The 15,610-nt window shown below is 37.7% G+C and overlaps 1 long non-coding RNA gene across 1 annotated transcript in view; it reads right to left on the bottom strand.

Annotated features, from left to right (window-relative positions):
- The window catches only part of LOC115287350, a 164,858-nt gene that overhangs the window by 132,002 nt on the left and 17,246 nt on the right, over window positions 1-15,610 (bottom strand). Inside the window, exon 2 of the long non-coding RNA XR_003906452.1 lies at window positions 7,169-7,267. This is a non-coding gene — a long non-coding RNA (uncharacterized LOC115287350). The remainder of the gene's footprint in view (window positions 1-7,168; window positions 7,268-15,610) is intronic.

The raw sequence follows: 15,610 nt of genomic DNA, 5'->3' as shown, positions 1-15,610 counted from the left end.
TAGCAGAATTATTTGCAATAGCTAAATTATACGAGTGTCCATTGATAGACGAATGAATAAAAAAAAGTGGGGTGTGTGTGCATGCACACATGCGTGTGTATGTATGTATAAACACATACATGATGGGATATTATTTACCCACAAAAAAGGAAATAAATCTTGCCATTTCAAAATATGGGTGGAACTAGAGAATATAATACTAAGTGACCTAATTCAGTCAGAGAAAAACAAATACCCTAGGATTTCACTCAAATGTAGAATTTAAGAAACAAAACAAATGAGCAAAGGAAAACAGAGAAACCAAGAAACAGACTCTCAAGTATAGGGAACAAATGGATGGTTACCACAAGTAAGGTGGGGGGTGATTGGTACAAAAGATTGTGGGGATTAAGAGTACACTCAGGCTGGCATGAGGGAAATGCAGAATCACTATATTGTACACTTAAAACTAACATAATGCTGTATTTTTAACAAAACTGGAATTAAAATGAAAAAAAATTAGAAATAAAAAATAAAAATATCTAAAAAACCCGAAAAGAATAAACAGAACAAATAAACAGAACAAAAAACAGGCTCAGATAGAGAACAGACTGATGGTTGCCAGAAGAGGTGGGGCTGGAAGGTGGCCTAAATGACTGAAGGGCATCGAGAGGAACAAACTTCTGGTTATAAAAGAAGTCAGTCATGAGGATGTGACAGACCGCATGGGGAATGCAGACAATAATATCATATTAACTTTGTACGGTGACATAATTATTAGCCTTTATGGTGATCATTTCATAACTTTATAAATGTCAAATTACTATGTTGTTCACCTGAAACAAATGCAATATTGTATGTCAATTATACTTCAGTTTTAAAATTAGCAGTGATACCTTATATCAATTCCTTAGCAAAGAGCTAACTAAATCTAACAATATTAAAAGGGTAATACCTCATGGTCATGGAGGACACTTATGGGGAAGAGAACTGGGTGTTATACGGAAACCAACTTGACAATAAACTACATGAAAAAAAATAAAACATTAAAAATATTTAGGAATAAATCCAGAATCCAGCAGAGAATTTGCAAGACATTTTTACTTAACAGTGCAAAACACGATGGAGAAAAATTAAATTAACAGAAATAAATGAAGGATTATACTATGTTTCTATAGTGGGAGATTCAATATTACTTCTCCAAAGAGTACTTCACAGAGTCAATGCAATCCCAACCAAAATTCCAGCTTTTTTTTCCCTATAGAAATTGATAGATTGAATTCTAAAATTTATATAGAAATGCAAAGGACCAAAAATAGCCCTTCAACTTTGAAGAAGCATTAACAGTTGGAATGCTTACAGTACAAAGTAACGAGAATTAAACCTATTATAAAGCATGATGATTAAGACAATAGAGTATTGGATAAAAGACAGATAACCCAACTATGGAAAAAAAAAAAAAAACAGGCCCAGACATATATGGTGATCTAATTGATGACAAAGATAACATTTCAGTGTAGTTGGGGAAGTCTGTCTTTTCAATAAATGGTGTTGAATAATCCAATATCCATATGAAAAATTTATCTTGACCCTTACCTCACACCAAACATAGAAGTCAATTCTAGAATTTGTACCTCTAAACATTATAGGCAAAACAACAAAGTATTCAGAAGAAAACAATTGTGATTTTAGAGTAGGACAATATTTCCTTTAAAGGACACATACCATAAAAAGAAAAAAAAATGATACATTGGACTACATTAAAAAAAAGAAATTATTTCTAAAAAGTCACCATTAAGAGATTTAAAAGGCAATGGAAAGAATAAGTGCAGATTTGCAATACCTATGTCTGACAAAGAATTAGTATTCATAGCATATAAAGAACTCTTCTAAATCAATAGGTAAAGCCAGTTAAACCACAGAAAATGGGAAGTTCACAAGAGAAGATATTCGAGTGTCCAATAAACATGAAAGTGTTCTCAATTTCATTTCTTTTCTTATTGAAACAAGAAGATTCAACAATTCATTTTTAAAAATGGCTTTAAAAAATAACATGGAACTCTTGGGTGGCTCAGTTGGCTAAGTGGCTGACTTGGGCTCAGGTCATGATCTCACAGTTTGTGGGTTCAGGCCCCAGTTCTGGCTCTGTGCTAATGACTCGGAGCCTGGAGCCTTGCTTCAGATTCTGTGTCTCTCTCTGCCCCTCCCCCACTCATGCTCTGTCTCTGTCTCTCAAAAATAAATAAAAATGCTTTAAAAAAATGAAAATAAACATTAAAAATTTACTTAAAGAATAACATAATAAAAAGTCTTAAAAATACTTGAAGCAACCACAACTGTCATTTATATGCTGTTGTTAGTGTAAATTAGTACAAAATTTCAGTAAGCTATTTGGAAGTATATAGTAAAATTAAATGCATTATATGTAGTTCACTTTTAGGTACGTATGTAATAGCAAAGTATACATGTGTTCATAAAAAGCTATCAACAGAAAGAACTACTGTGTGATATCTTTCAAATGGAAACTAGCCAAATTGCCCAAAATATAAATGCACGATTATGGGTAGAGAGGTATGTATTAGTAAATGCACATAGTGAAATACGCTACAAGAACCATACACAACATGGATTAACTTTGCAATCATCATTTCCAGTGAGAAAATTTTTCAATAAAGAATATATTCCTACAGGGGCGCCTGGGTGGCTCAGTCGGTTGAGTGTCTGGTTTCAGCTCAGGTCATGCTCTCACTGCTCATGGGTTTGAGCCCCGCGTTGGGCTCTGTGCTGACAGCTCAGAGCCTGGAGCCTGCTTCAGATTCTGTATCTCCCTCTCTCTCTGACCCTCCCCTGCTCATGCTATCTCTCCCTGTCTCTCAAAAATAAATACAAAACATTTTAAGAAAAGAATATAGTCCTACAAACCATAAGTGACTCTTAAATGCGGAGAACAAACAGAGGGTTACTAGAGGGGGTGGAGGAATGGCCTAAATGGGTGAGGGGCATCAAAGAGGGCACTTGTGGGGAGGAGCACTGGGCATTAAATGTAAGTGATGAATCACTAAATTCTATTCCTGAAATCATTATTACACTGTATGTTAACTAACTTGGATTTAAATTAAAGAAAACAAGAAAAATAATAAAGAATATATTTCCTATGAATCCATTCATATAATGGCACAAAACCAGACAAGACTAAATGGGGTATCACAGAAGCATCTACTCTTGGGGGCGGGCTGGTGACCGGAAGCGAGAACAAGGCCCGCTTGTCCATGCCAGCCATCTTCTGTTTCTTCGCTGGGGAACGATTACATGGGAGTTTTCAGTCTGTGGGATTTTATGAAGTGGCACATTTATGGATTGTGGACTTTTGTACATGTAAATTATACTTTAATAAAGTTAAAAAAAGGAAAGCACAAACCTCACTCTAGCTATTCAGGAAGAGTTTGTTTTTGAGGAACAAAAGCACCATCGGAAAGACAAGAGACTGCAGTCCTGGCAAGAGCTGACGGTAACCCAGTTGGAAAAAAAGTATAGAATATTTTCTAATGGTCATAGTAGGGAGCATGAAATTGAGTTAGCTAAAGAAATATAGTAAGCAGTTCTGAGAGCTAGCAATTCTGCATTTATGATGGTATCCATGCATCTTGTACAATTTCCTGTAGCAATATTTAGCTACCCAGGCACTAGCAACAAAACTGTGCAGTTGATCTAGCACAATAGACATTGGGGGTGAAAAGACCAGTGTGAATAAAAGACTAAGTGTCAGAGGACTTTAAAGGATCAGCAAGAAAGGACTCATATTTGTCAATGAAGATTTGATCCTCAGGTAATGATAGATGTTACAGTTCCATCAGAAACTCAGTTGGCAGTTTGCCATCTCCAACTTGGAGGCTTGCCACCAGATGCATGAGTGATCAGTAGTTTTTAAAAAAATGTTATTCTGGAGAGTCTCAAACCTTGGAATTATGCTAGACTCTGCTCTTTCTCTAACATCCCATAACATCCATTATCTTAGATGTCTTGAAATTCTCCTTAGTTGTTCTTAAAGGAAAAATATGATTGAAAAATACCTGTGTCCTAAAACCTAGAATTTTAACACTAGACAATATTACCTCTTTCCTAAAAGCTGGGTTTATGACTTGCATTTTCTGGGCTCAATATGTGGTGAGGTTATGCTTTAAATCATAAAGAAAACAGAGTATAGCTCTCAAACATTGCAGTGAAAGAGGTTTACACTAGATTTCTACTTTGGGCTTCTAAAACTAATGAAATAGAAATAATTCTATGGGAACGTTTCATTCAGAATCCACATGACAGGGACAGAATCTTACTCATATGCAAAATAATCTAAACGGCATGAACTTCCAAATCCCTGTCCTTGTACAAAAGGTATCCTTCTGAATTTCAGTTATGTTGAAAGTGCCCATTAAATAAAACAATTTTCCTGGTGCACTTTCTCTGCTCAAAGCACTTTGGCAGATATTTAGAAAAACACAATAATCAATTGTATATGGTCTCAATTTTCAAGAAGCCTGTGTGTGTGAGTTATTTATGACATAGAGATGCAATAAAGGCTTAAAGGTTTTCAAACATGTGTTCTACTATGATTCTAGGATAAACACCATGAAGTTATTTGTAAACTGTGCAGTATGCATTTATTAGGATGGGTAGGAGGCTATGAAAGGTCCACTACACAACAAAATGGCCAACTAATAATTACTGATTCCCATCCCCACACATGACCCTGCACATAACAAAGAAGCAAGAGAACATTTGATTTATCCCAGACCCCAATATCTAAACTGCAAGAAACTGCTAATCAGCTAGATAGTGATTTGGTCCTAATATAAGTTTGGGAAGTAATAGTCTGGGTAGAAAGGAACAGGTGCCAAATAGAACCCCTTGGCAGCTCTTCCGGTTGTGTCCTTGTTGGATCATTTATTGTCCCAGCAAGATCTGGAGGAGGAAGAGCATCGTGGACTCTTTGGTGCTGACTGAGTCACTGGGGCAGTATCAAGGACACGCTGGCCAATGAGTGGATTATAAGAGTTTCATATTATGTTAATGGGCTGAACATCATGGATTCTTCCTCATCTAGATAAATCTAGATAAATTCTACCACATCTAGATAAATAAACCCAGGGTAGTTCTTTGAAAAGAGCGGTGCCTAGAATGGAGGTATGAAGAGATTCCTTGAGAGACCAAATCGGCTGGTGGGAGGGAACGTGTGATGGAGAAGTGATAGAACAATATCGAACACTCCCGTCTCTCTGTCCGACAGCAAATGCCACCCCAATCTCTAACTAGGCAGAAAGGGCAGACACCGGGAGCTGGGGTTTCATCTCACGCCATTTCCTCGTGCCCCCTTCCAACACACCGCAAGAGCTTCTTCCAAGGGACTAAACATCTACGTGCCCGAGAAACAGAAGCACCATAAAAGACTCCCCCCCAACCAACCAATGATTTAAATTACATTTGAGAAATTATTTAATTATTTAAGTATTTCACTTAATTTTTTAATTTAACTTAATCTGGTAATTTAAGTTACTTATTTAAGGACACCTGGACACGGGGATGACACTCAGGACTCAGTTCCAGCACCATGGCTGTTGGTGCCAATTCCTTGGAGCGCATATACACGTAAGTGGACATTTGTATGGAAAGCAAACATACACAGAAATAAGTATGGCAGCTATTCTAATAGTCTTAAGGCAGACTGGGGGTGCGGAAAGGTGAAAGAACATAGAAGAAAATTATATACCGATAGAAGTGGTATTCCATCAAGAAAAAAACTGACCATAAACCTTTGTGCCATGAAAATAGAGCCTTATAATATACAAAGCAACACCTGAGAGAATTCCACAGGGAAAGAAACAAATCAAAATGTATTTTGAGATTTTTAACTTCTTGTTTTTCAGAAACTGGTAACTATTTTTGGTTGTTTACCTTTCCAGTGTTTCTATTCAAATACAGACAAATATAAAGTGACACACACAAATTCTTACTCCCCTTTCAGTCTTACGTGAAAGTCACATATTATCCAGCTTATTCCCCATGAATTTTCACTCAGCAATACAATACCTGTCGGTATAGGACTATCAGTATATAGATCTCTTTTACAACTTTTTCTCAAGAGTTTGATCTATTAGGGGACCGGGGAAGATAGTGGCAGGAAGACATACAACTAGGTTTTTGTGTGTGTGTGTGTATTTTAAAAACATTTTGACTTTGTAGATACCTATCCAAAAGTAAGTATTTTTTTCCAAATTGAAAAAAATCTGAGGCTTTCTAAGTCAGTCACCTGGGATGCAATGGGGGGGGGGGTGTATTCTGGATTTGATGTTCTCTCCTGCAAGAGAATTAGCTCAGGAAGGCTCTGGGACCCAGGCTGAGACAGAGAGAGCACAAGTAGGGGAGGGGCAGAGAGAGAGGGACACAAAATCTGAAATGGGCTCCAGGCTCTGAGCTGTCAGCACAGAGCTCAACACAGGGCTCACGCTCACAAACCACAAGATCATGACTGGAGCCGAAGCCAGACACTTAACCAACTGAGCCACCCAGGCACCCCAGCCAGAGGTTTAATTTTGTCCCATTAAGGGCCAAACCAGCCCCATTTGTCTGGTGGGCTCAAGATAGATTAAAAAAAAAAAAAAAAGATCATGAGGAGACAAGTGTATATATAAATCATGTAACCAGATCTTGAGGAAAAAGTTACATTTTTAAAAATACTTATATTTTAGAGAGGGGGGTGGGGAGGGGCAGAGAGATAGGAAGATACAAAATCCGAAGCAGGCTCCAAGCTCTAAACTGTCAGCACAGAGCCTAACACAGGGCTGGAACCCAAACCCAGAGATCATGACCTGAGACAAAGTCAAGTGCTTCACCCACTGAGCCACCCTGCCCCCTCCTCCTTTTTCTGCTGTTCTAAGAGTAATGGGTAAGTTAAAGAGTGCTTTCACATTCATTCTGTCATGGGAAGCTCAGGATAACTTCCAGAACTCCCATTTCTGTTACCACCTCTTCGATGAGAAAATTGACATTCAATTAAATGAAATGGCATGTTCAAGTTTACATAACTAGTTAGAGATCAGGCAAAGAGAAAATGCAGTTCTCATCCCTGCTTACTGCCTCACTCATTAATTTATCCGCTTATCGCAAATTCCGAGTACTGAGTAAGTCAGGCACTCACCAGCAAGAAGCAGTTTTTCCCCTTGAGCAGCTCCCCAGGTTCTTTCTGCTAATGTTGTATCCAAATGGAACTTGCTTCTCCACGCCTTTCACGGTGTCACTGTCAAGAAGAAATATGCAATAAAAGCATTAAATTCAACTTCAGAGGGTTTCAAGACCTCAGTGGGAGGTGAGCAAGTCCATTTACTCAGGGTCTAATTACCTAGTTTTGTGGTTTGATATGATTCCCTTACCTCCACCACAATGGGCTCTTTAGGACTATTTCACTGTATTACTAGCAGCAGCAACAGCAGCATGGAGAGGATAGGGAAATAAAAATGATAGATTTCCAGCCCATCCATTTTTTTTTTTAAGTTTGTTAGCTGGCCATGAAGGACAGTGGTGACGAGGAAGTTGGGACTATTGTTAAAATGAGGTGCTTGGATTATTTGATGATATAAATTATTCAGCCTAACCCTCTACTCCCTCCATTCATTGGCACAAATACTGAGCGACAGCTTTTTCATATGCATATGACAATTTGCTTGGATCCTGTGTTTTTCTATTCTTTTATGTTAAAATCATAAAGAATTTCTCAGATATATGCTACAATTATTATTTGCTTGTTTGCTTTAAGTTAATGGAGCAGTGAGTAGTAGAGACAAGTACTTCAAATTGACAATTTATAGATGTGCAAATATTAAGGGAAAATACCTTTGCCTTTTCCCCGCTTCTCTTTTTCATGCCATATTATTTCTATCATCATCACCCTAATCTTCCAGAAAATTCTAAAAAGTTCTGAGCTTAGAAAAATGTCACCAGTACTTTTGTGATGGTCATAGATACAAGTTGTCTGGATGATTTTCAAAAATGTTTATTTCAGGATTGGGTATATTGATGTTTTATCTTCACCTCTAGGTGAGGACAGCTGTCTGATTTTTATTTTTGATTCCAGTAAAAGTAGGTCAATGTTGACACAGGCTTAACTAGTGTGTCTCTTTGACTACAGAACAATTGGGAATGAAATTCCATAGAATCCGTCTCATATTTATTGGCTGAGCGTTCCTATCCTGATCTGCTTTTTATAGGTACCTATTGCTTTCTGGTTACTATACTTTATAAATTAGCACATTTAAAATTTTTATTTCTTAGGAGTAGTGATGTATAGTTCACTCAGGTAGGTGGAGACTTATTTTCTAACAATATGAATCTTCTGTCCTGTCTTCTTTTCCCTGCCTGTCTCCCTTTCTTCTCTCTTTCTTCACTTCCTCACTTCTCTACCTCTTCTATCTTCCCTAAACTTCCATTAACTTTTCTTTTGGATTATTTTTTTTCTCTAATTAGTTAATAAGTTTCTTTCATTTGTCAGTCATTCTGCTTGGTTCCGTCCTTGAGGAGATAAGACTAAGGTAGTGGTGCTATGATAAGGTAACAGGAGACTATGCACAAGGTACTGCAGGAAATCCCAGAGAAGGAAAGGGGCATTTCCTTGGGGCTGGGTGCAGGGCAAAGGGGAGAACCAGAGATTGGGGGAATTTTTCAATTCTTAATTTTTTAGCCACATACGAGAGAAAGGAAGAGGACATTTTAAGCAGAGGGAAAAATAAACAGGAGTACAGAGCTATGGAAAGGCTTGGAGTACTAATAGACTTGTGCATAGTGGGGCAACCTCATGCCAGACAAGAAGTGGCATCCTTTGGGCAGGGGAAGCAGTAGGTGTAAAAACAGACTTTAAAGCGCCGCTCATTCGATGGTAGGCGCTGTGGATTTTGTAGGCAACGTGCTCTCTTAATGATTTTTGAGGTAGTAAATGGAGAGACTTATTCTACTTTAAAAAAAATCATTTCTCGTTTAAGTGGATTAAAGACTCTTGAAGGAAATGTATAAACAAACCCAAACTCTCTTGTCTATGATCCTTTACCAGATAATTTCTAAACAAATAGCCTGAAACTGAGCCCAGGGGCATCTCCCACCAGGGGAGTGCCAACCAGTTCGCTGGACCTTCACCAGTCAGGCTGTGGTGTCAGCGCTGTTCAAAGGATGCATGGCCTGTTTGGTCACTCCCTTTACCAAGCAGTTTCTCAAAGCTCCAGTACACCCCGTTTAAAATACACTCTGAGTACGCCCAATTTGTGTCACCAAAATCTACCCTGGCGGGGACAAAAGGCGGTTCACAATACTCTCAGAAGAAAGGTGCTCAATCAGTGCATTCGCCGTTCACCCACAACGCCTAATGGCGCACACTGCTTTTGGAGAAAGAGTTCAGTTATTTTGTTGTGATTATGATCCATTTTCAAGAGGACGTGGCAGCACCTCAAAATATTTGCCATTGAGTTTTAATCGATGCATGAGAAAATTGCAGAACATTTCATATAAAATTGTGGCCATCTTCCTTGACAGCTGTAGCAGAAAAAGTAGAAAATTACAGAAAATTGTAAAAATAAAAAAAAAGCTAAATGGTTTACACTTACTGATGACCTTAATCTTGAATCTTACTATTTCATCTTTTATATAATACAATCTATGGCTTTAGCTAGTAGCTTGAATTTCACTTTCCATTTTCCTCCTTGTATTCAGACTTCCTGGCCCTGTGCATCTGGCACCCCAGCAGTGAACACTTCCTCATTCCTGATTATCTAGCATCTAGGCAGTTCAATATTCTGTTCTACAGTTCTAAATGGTGATGAATGTTTATTAAAGACTGTCTTTAATAAGCTTCCTGGCTGGCTCAGCTGATGGAGCATGAGACTCTTGATTTCAGAGTTCTAAGTTCAAGCCCCACATTGGGAGTAGAGAATACTTAAAATCTTTTAAAAAATAAAAAGATAAAGACTGGGGGCATTGGGGTGGCTCAGTTGGTTAAGCGTCTGATTCTTTTATTTTTAATTTTTTTTTTTTAAATTTTGGAGAGACAGTGCGAGCAGGGGAGGGTCAGAGAGAGAGGGAGATACAGAATCTGAAGCAGGCTCCAGGCTCTGAGCTAGCTGTCAGCACAGAGCCCGACGCGGGTCTCGAACCCACAAACCATGAGATCATGACCTGAGTCGAGGCCGGACACTCAACCGACTGAGCCACCCAGGCACTCCAAGCGTCTGATTCTTGATTTGGGCTCTGGCCATGATCTCATGGTTCCTGCGATTGAGCCCCTCACCTTTGCGTTCTGCGCTGACAGTACAGAGCCTGCTTGGGATGTTCTTTCTCTCTCTCTTGCTCTGCTCCTCAGGTAAGCTTTTGCTCTCTCTCTGAAATAAATAAATAAACATTAAAAAAAAAAAAAGACTGCCATTTCAGGAACATATTTTGTGATTATTCTATCTTCAGTTGAAAACATTTCCAATATTTTATTGCACACATTCCAAGCTTCCTTTTTAAGTCACCAGAGATGTCTGACTTCTAATGATCAATAAGTACTACTGGCTTCAAAATTTGGGTACAAAAACAGAATTTGAAACTTAAAGTTTTCACTATTATTTATGAGAGTTCTAAGACACAGTGATGCAAAATTTTCAGAGATTTTATCTTTGTAATGAACCATTCTCTCTAATTAGAACTGTGATGGTTTTAACCACTTATTTGCCTCAAATATGATCTTGTGTTACTTATTTTCTCGTGCAATTATTTGTGTTGTAGGTTTTCTCACAAGTAAACTGAGAACGACCAAAAGCATGGGTCCCCAAACCTCATGCATTACTCAGCATGTTATCATGATTAAATATTTTGATAAGAATTTGCTTCTACTATTTAAGCGCATTTAATACACAATTCAAAAAAAGGCAATTTGCTTATAAACTTAGCAGTTTATCTATTTCCTTTCTTTCTCTTATAGTTCATATTTTCATTTGCTATAAGACTTTCCAACTTTGTGTGATAGAAAAGCAACCAGACTGCTCTCCTAAATAATGAAAAGTAGAGTGAGAGATAAATTATATTTTCTGGTATATAAATGGTAATGATTCATTCCAGTGAGGTGCCAATAACATACATCTTAATTAATCTCTATAATGCAATATAGAAAAAATAAGCAGAAACATAGGCAAGTGAGAGAAGACAAATGATATTGTAAATGGAGAAGAGCCTAGAAAAAGAGAAATCATTAATTCTGACAAGAAATTTGAGAAAATTCTGGATTAATTTTTAAAGGAAAGGAATTAAGTTTAGAAACAATGGAAATTTAAAAGTAAACTCTATATACAGAGTGGAGACAATCAAAATGTTTTTTCTAATGGAATTGACCATAGTAAGAAAAAAATTACCTCCTTAACTCTAAAACTAAAAAATCTAGGCCTTATAAATTATAAATAAAACCTAATTGAGTCATGGATACTAGAGAAATAAGAAAACCATACTGGTAAAGTTGAAATATATATATTGAAAAGGAGCTGATGACTTATAAAAAATCTAAAAAAAAATTCCCTATCATGGAAATATTTTTCAATTGTGAGTTAAGGAAATGTTTTCCAACTAATAGAATGAGAAAAGTGATTCAATACCATTCAAACCAGTCGGTAAACTTCCATTTTTTCAGTAGCTGCTTTAAAGAAAACCATAGAATTCTCAAGTTTCATAAAATTTGCAGAATGGGAGCTGTTACTCTGTACCTTATTCCTAACTAAAATATCAGCATAACTTAAGGGGAGGAAAAATTAGTTTTCAAGAATAAAGTAGAGTTTATGGAAACAATAGACTTCCAAGATTTAAGAAACCATCAGCAAAGATATCCAGTTCTTATCCACAATTGCATATTCATACAAATTGATTTTGTGTTAAAAGTTGAAGTCCAGAACTGATTCACATTCATGTCTTCTGTTTAATTGCCAAACATGAATGGAGTCCTTCCCATGTATAAACCAATGTACTCAGTAGACAGAGATTTATCAATTTTTAATACTCCCTACCAATCAAATAGCAGGCCCTACCATAACTTTTTTGCATCTGGGGCAGCAGCCAATATTATTATTAATTGATTTAGATATCAGGAGAGTATAGAGCTGATAGATGCCTTAAGGAGAGTTTACTGAACCTGTGAACTTTGATATTGTTCCCAAGTAAGGGAGAGGTATTGTTTATATTGTCCGTAGAGAGTCGCATATAGAACCTGTTTAGCCCTAGTCTGTCAGGCGTGGGGTGGGAGGCTTGGCTGATACTTCCTAATCCTCCCTTAGCACAGACACAAACATGACTGAGCCTTGGATACAGGGGTAGCTCACAAGGGATTCTTTGGCCAAAGAGATCTCCAGTTGTTAGAGTAGGATGGTAGATTTTAGTGGGATGCCTAGGTCATACCTAACATTTTTTCTTCCATCCGACTCCTACAGAGTACCCATAGATCAAATCTGAATCCAATCTTTTCCTCCCTTTTTCCTACTTTACACCAAGTTATATCCTGTTTTATCAAGCTTTTCTTCATACTATACTTTTTTTCATACCATCATGAATCCAGGCTAATATTTCCTTCAAGAGTCAAATTGTTTAACTTCAGAACAAAAGTTTGCCTATTCAGTGTCCATGAAGGATTTATCTACCCATTTCTTCTTCCAATTTCATTAAAAATCTATTTATGCAAATTTTTTCTACCTTTGTGCAAATCTTGCAATACAAGGCTAAATTTCTTGATAACCAGAGCTGTTAGGAGCTTTTTGAAATCTAATATACAGGTTGGGAATAAAACAACCAGGTGATATGTAGAAGATGATTTGACTCTTAGTAGATAACTCACTCTGGTCTAAACCCATCTTAAATTTTATGGAAAATAAGCTGAATGGAAATAATCTTCCTTATTCTGATCTTTGAAAAAGTTCTCTAGATTTTTTTATGCTATTCCTTCATAACCTGGAATGATTCTTCATTTTTTTAATTAATAGTTTATTACCAGGTTGGTTTCCATATAACACTCAGTGCTCTTCCCCACAAGTGCCCCTATGACCATCACCCCCTCCCTCTTCAGCCGTCAGTTTGTGCTCAGCATTCAAAAGTCTCTTATGATTTGCCTCACTCCCTCTCCCCAACTCTTTCTACCCCCCCTTCCCCATTCCCATGGTCTCCTATTAGGTTTCTCCTGTCAGACCTATGAGTGACAACATATGGTATCTGTCCTTCTCCATCTGACTTATTTCACATAGCATGACTCCCTCTAGGTCCATCCATTTTGCTACAAATGGCCAGATTTCATTTTTTCTCATTGCCATGTAGTATTCCATTGTATATATATATATATATACACAACATCTTCTTGATCCATTCATCAGGTGATGGACATTTAGACTCTTTCCATGATTTGGCTATTATTGAAAGTGCTGCTATGAACACTGGGGAACATGTACCCCTATGCATCAGCACTTCTGTATCCCTTGGGTAGATCCTGAGCAGTGCTATTGCTGAGTCATAGGGGAGCTCTATCAACAGTTTTTTGAGGAACCTCCACACTGTTTTCCAGAGCGGCTGCACCAGTTCACATTGCCACCAACAGTGTAGGAGGGTGCCTGTCTCTCCACACCCTCGCCAGCATCTATAGTCTCCTGATGTGTTCATTTTAGCCACTCTGGCTGGTGTGATATGGTATCTATCTCAGTGTGGTTTTGATTTGTATTTTTCTGATGCTGAGTGATGCTGAGCATTGTTTCATATGCCTGTAGGCTATCTGGATGTCCTCTTTGGAGAAGTGTCTGTTCAAGTCTTCTGCCCATTTCTTCACTGGATTATTCGTTTTTCAGGTATGGAGTTTGGTGAGTTCCTTGTAGATTTTGGATACTAGCCCTTTTTCTGATATGCCATTTGCCACTATGTTTTCCCATTCTGTCGGTTGCCTGTTAGTTTTCTTGCTTGTTTCCTTTGCCGTGCAGAAGCTTTTTATCTTGATGGGGTCCCAATAGTTCATTTTTGTTCTTGATTCCCTTGCCTTTGGGCATGTGTTGAGTAGGAAGTTGCTGGGATTGAGGTCAAGGAAGCTGTTTCCTGCTTTCTTCTCTAGGGTTCTGATGGTTTCCTGTCTCACATTCAGGTCCTTTATCCATTTTGAGCTTATTATTGTGTGTGGTGTAAGAAAGTGGTCTAGTTTCATTCTTCTGCATGTTGCTGTCCAGCTCTCCCCAGTATCACCTGCTAAAAAGGCAGTCTTTTTTCCATTGGGTACTCTTTCCTGCTTTGTCAAAGATTAATTGGCCATACACTTGTGGGTCCAGTTCTGGGCTCTCTAATCTATTCCATTGGTCTATGTGTCTGATTCTTCATTTTTTAAGATGTATATCTCATAACATAACTTAGGATTCTCCTTGTCAAAGGTGAAATTTTGAACATTATGAATTTTTTTTGTAAGAGATAAAAATATCAAATGCTAAGTGTATTGGAAGCAATGGTTGCAAACAGGAAGTGTTGAACATAATCTTAGCAAGAGCAAGAGGGGAACTCAACACATTAATTGATGAAAGCTTAGTGTAAAATATATAATTTTGAAATTATATGTATGCTTTAAAATATTTCAACATGTGGGAAGAGTATTTTGATGGTACTTTTTATAATTGGATACATTTACATTCAGTTCTGCACTGGAATGAAATGAGAAGCCCTACAATTTTATAGCATCTAAAGTTCACAAAACATTCCAAAGTACTATAAATAAGAACCTATTATTTTTGTCTTACAAAAATGTTTATCAACGAAAGGCACTCTGAAGTGAGGCTCTCCCCCGCTGAAAATCACTACCTGTGAAAATATTGTAGCTGAAATACTTGTACATTTTAATACAAAAAAGTTTTCAGGTGAAAACATTTTCTACTTAGCAAAATTTGCCCCTGTAGAGAGAATAATTAACTAGAAATAGGATTTATTAGAAACTTGACTTAGTTAGAAATATGACCGAGCCTGGATGGCTCAGTCAGTTAAGCGTCTGACTTCAGCTCAAGTCATGATCTTGTGGTTTGTGGGTTTGGGCACCGCATAGAACTCTGTGCTGACAGCTCAGAGCCTGGAGCTTGTTCCTCATTCTGTTTTCCTTTCTCTCTTTCTCCCTCTCAAAAATGAATAAACATTAAAAAAATTTTAAATATGATTTATAGAGAAGAGTCAATTGAAAGTGGCAACCATCTCAAAGTCTTTGACTCTCAACTGCATCTTGGAAGAAAATCGATGACAACATTATGCAAAATAATTATTGTCGTCTGCTGAGAAGACCTGCTCTCTTGAGTATGGGTTTGGTGCAGCAGCTGTTTGAAGTCTCCATGTCGGGCTACTCCTCCGTGTTGTTCTGTACCTCTTGTGAAACACAAGTGGTGTATCTCTCCCTAAAAGCTAGGGGTCCCACCTGTGTGCCCTCATTTCCATTCTACTAAGCAGAGTCAGCAAAATTCTCAAGTAATGGATCCTGCAAAAGCTACTTCACACAGCTTCCCCCCAACGCCCACAGGCTTGTGCGCACCTGGGAGGCAATATACAGGCGCCATACCTAAGATGGAGTCTTCGGAGAAGGGCC

The sequence above is a fragment of the Suricata suricatta genome, chromosome 1, assembly GCF_006229205.1.
Source record: "Suricata suricatta isolate VVHF042 chromosome 1, meerkat_22Aug2017_6uvM2_HiC, whole genome shotgun sequence".
Classification (NCBI taxonomy): Eukaryota; Metazoa; Chordata; class Mammalia; order Carnivora; family Herpestidae; genus Suricata; species Suricata suricatta.
This window is presented reverse-complemented; position numbering and strand designations above follow the sequence as displayed.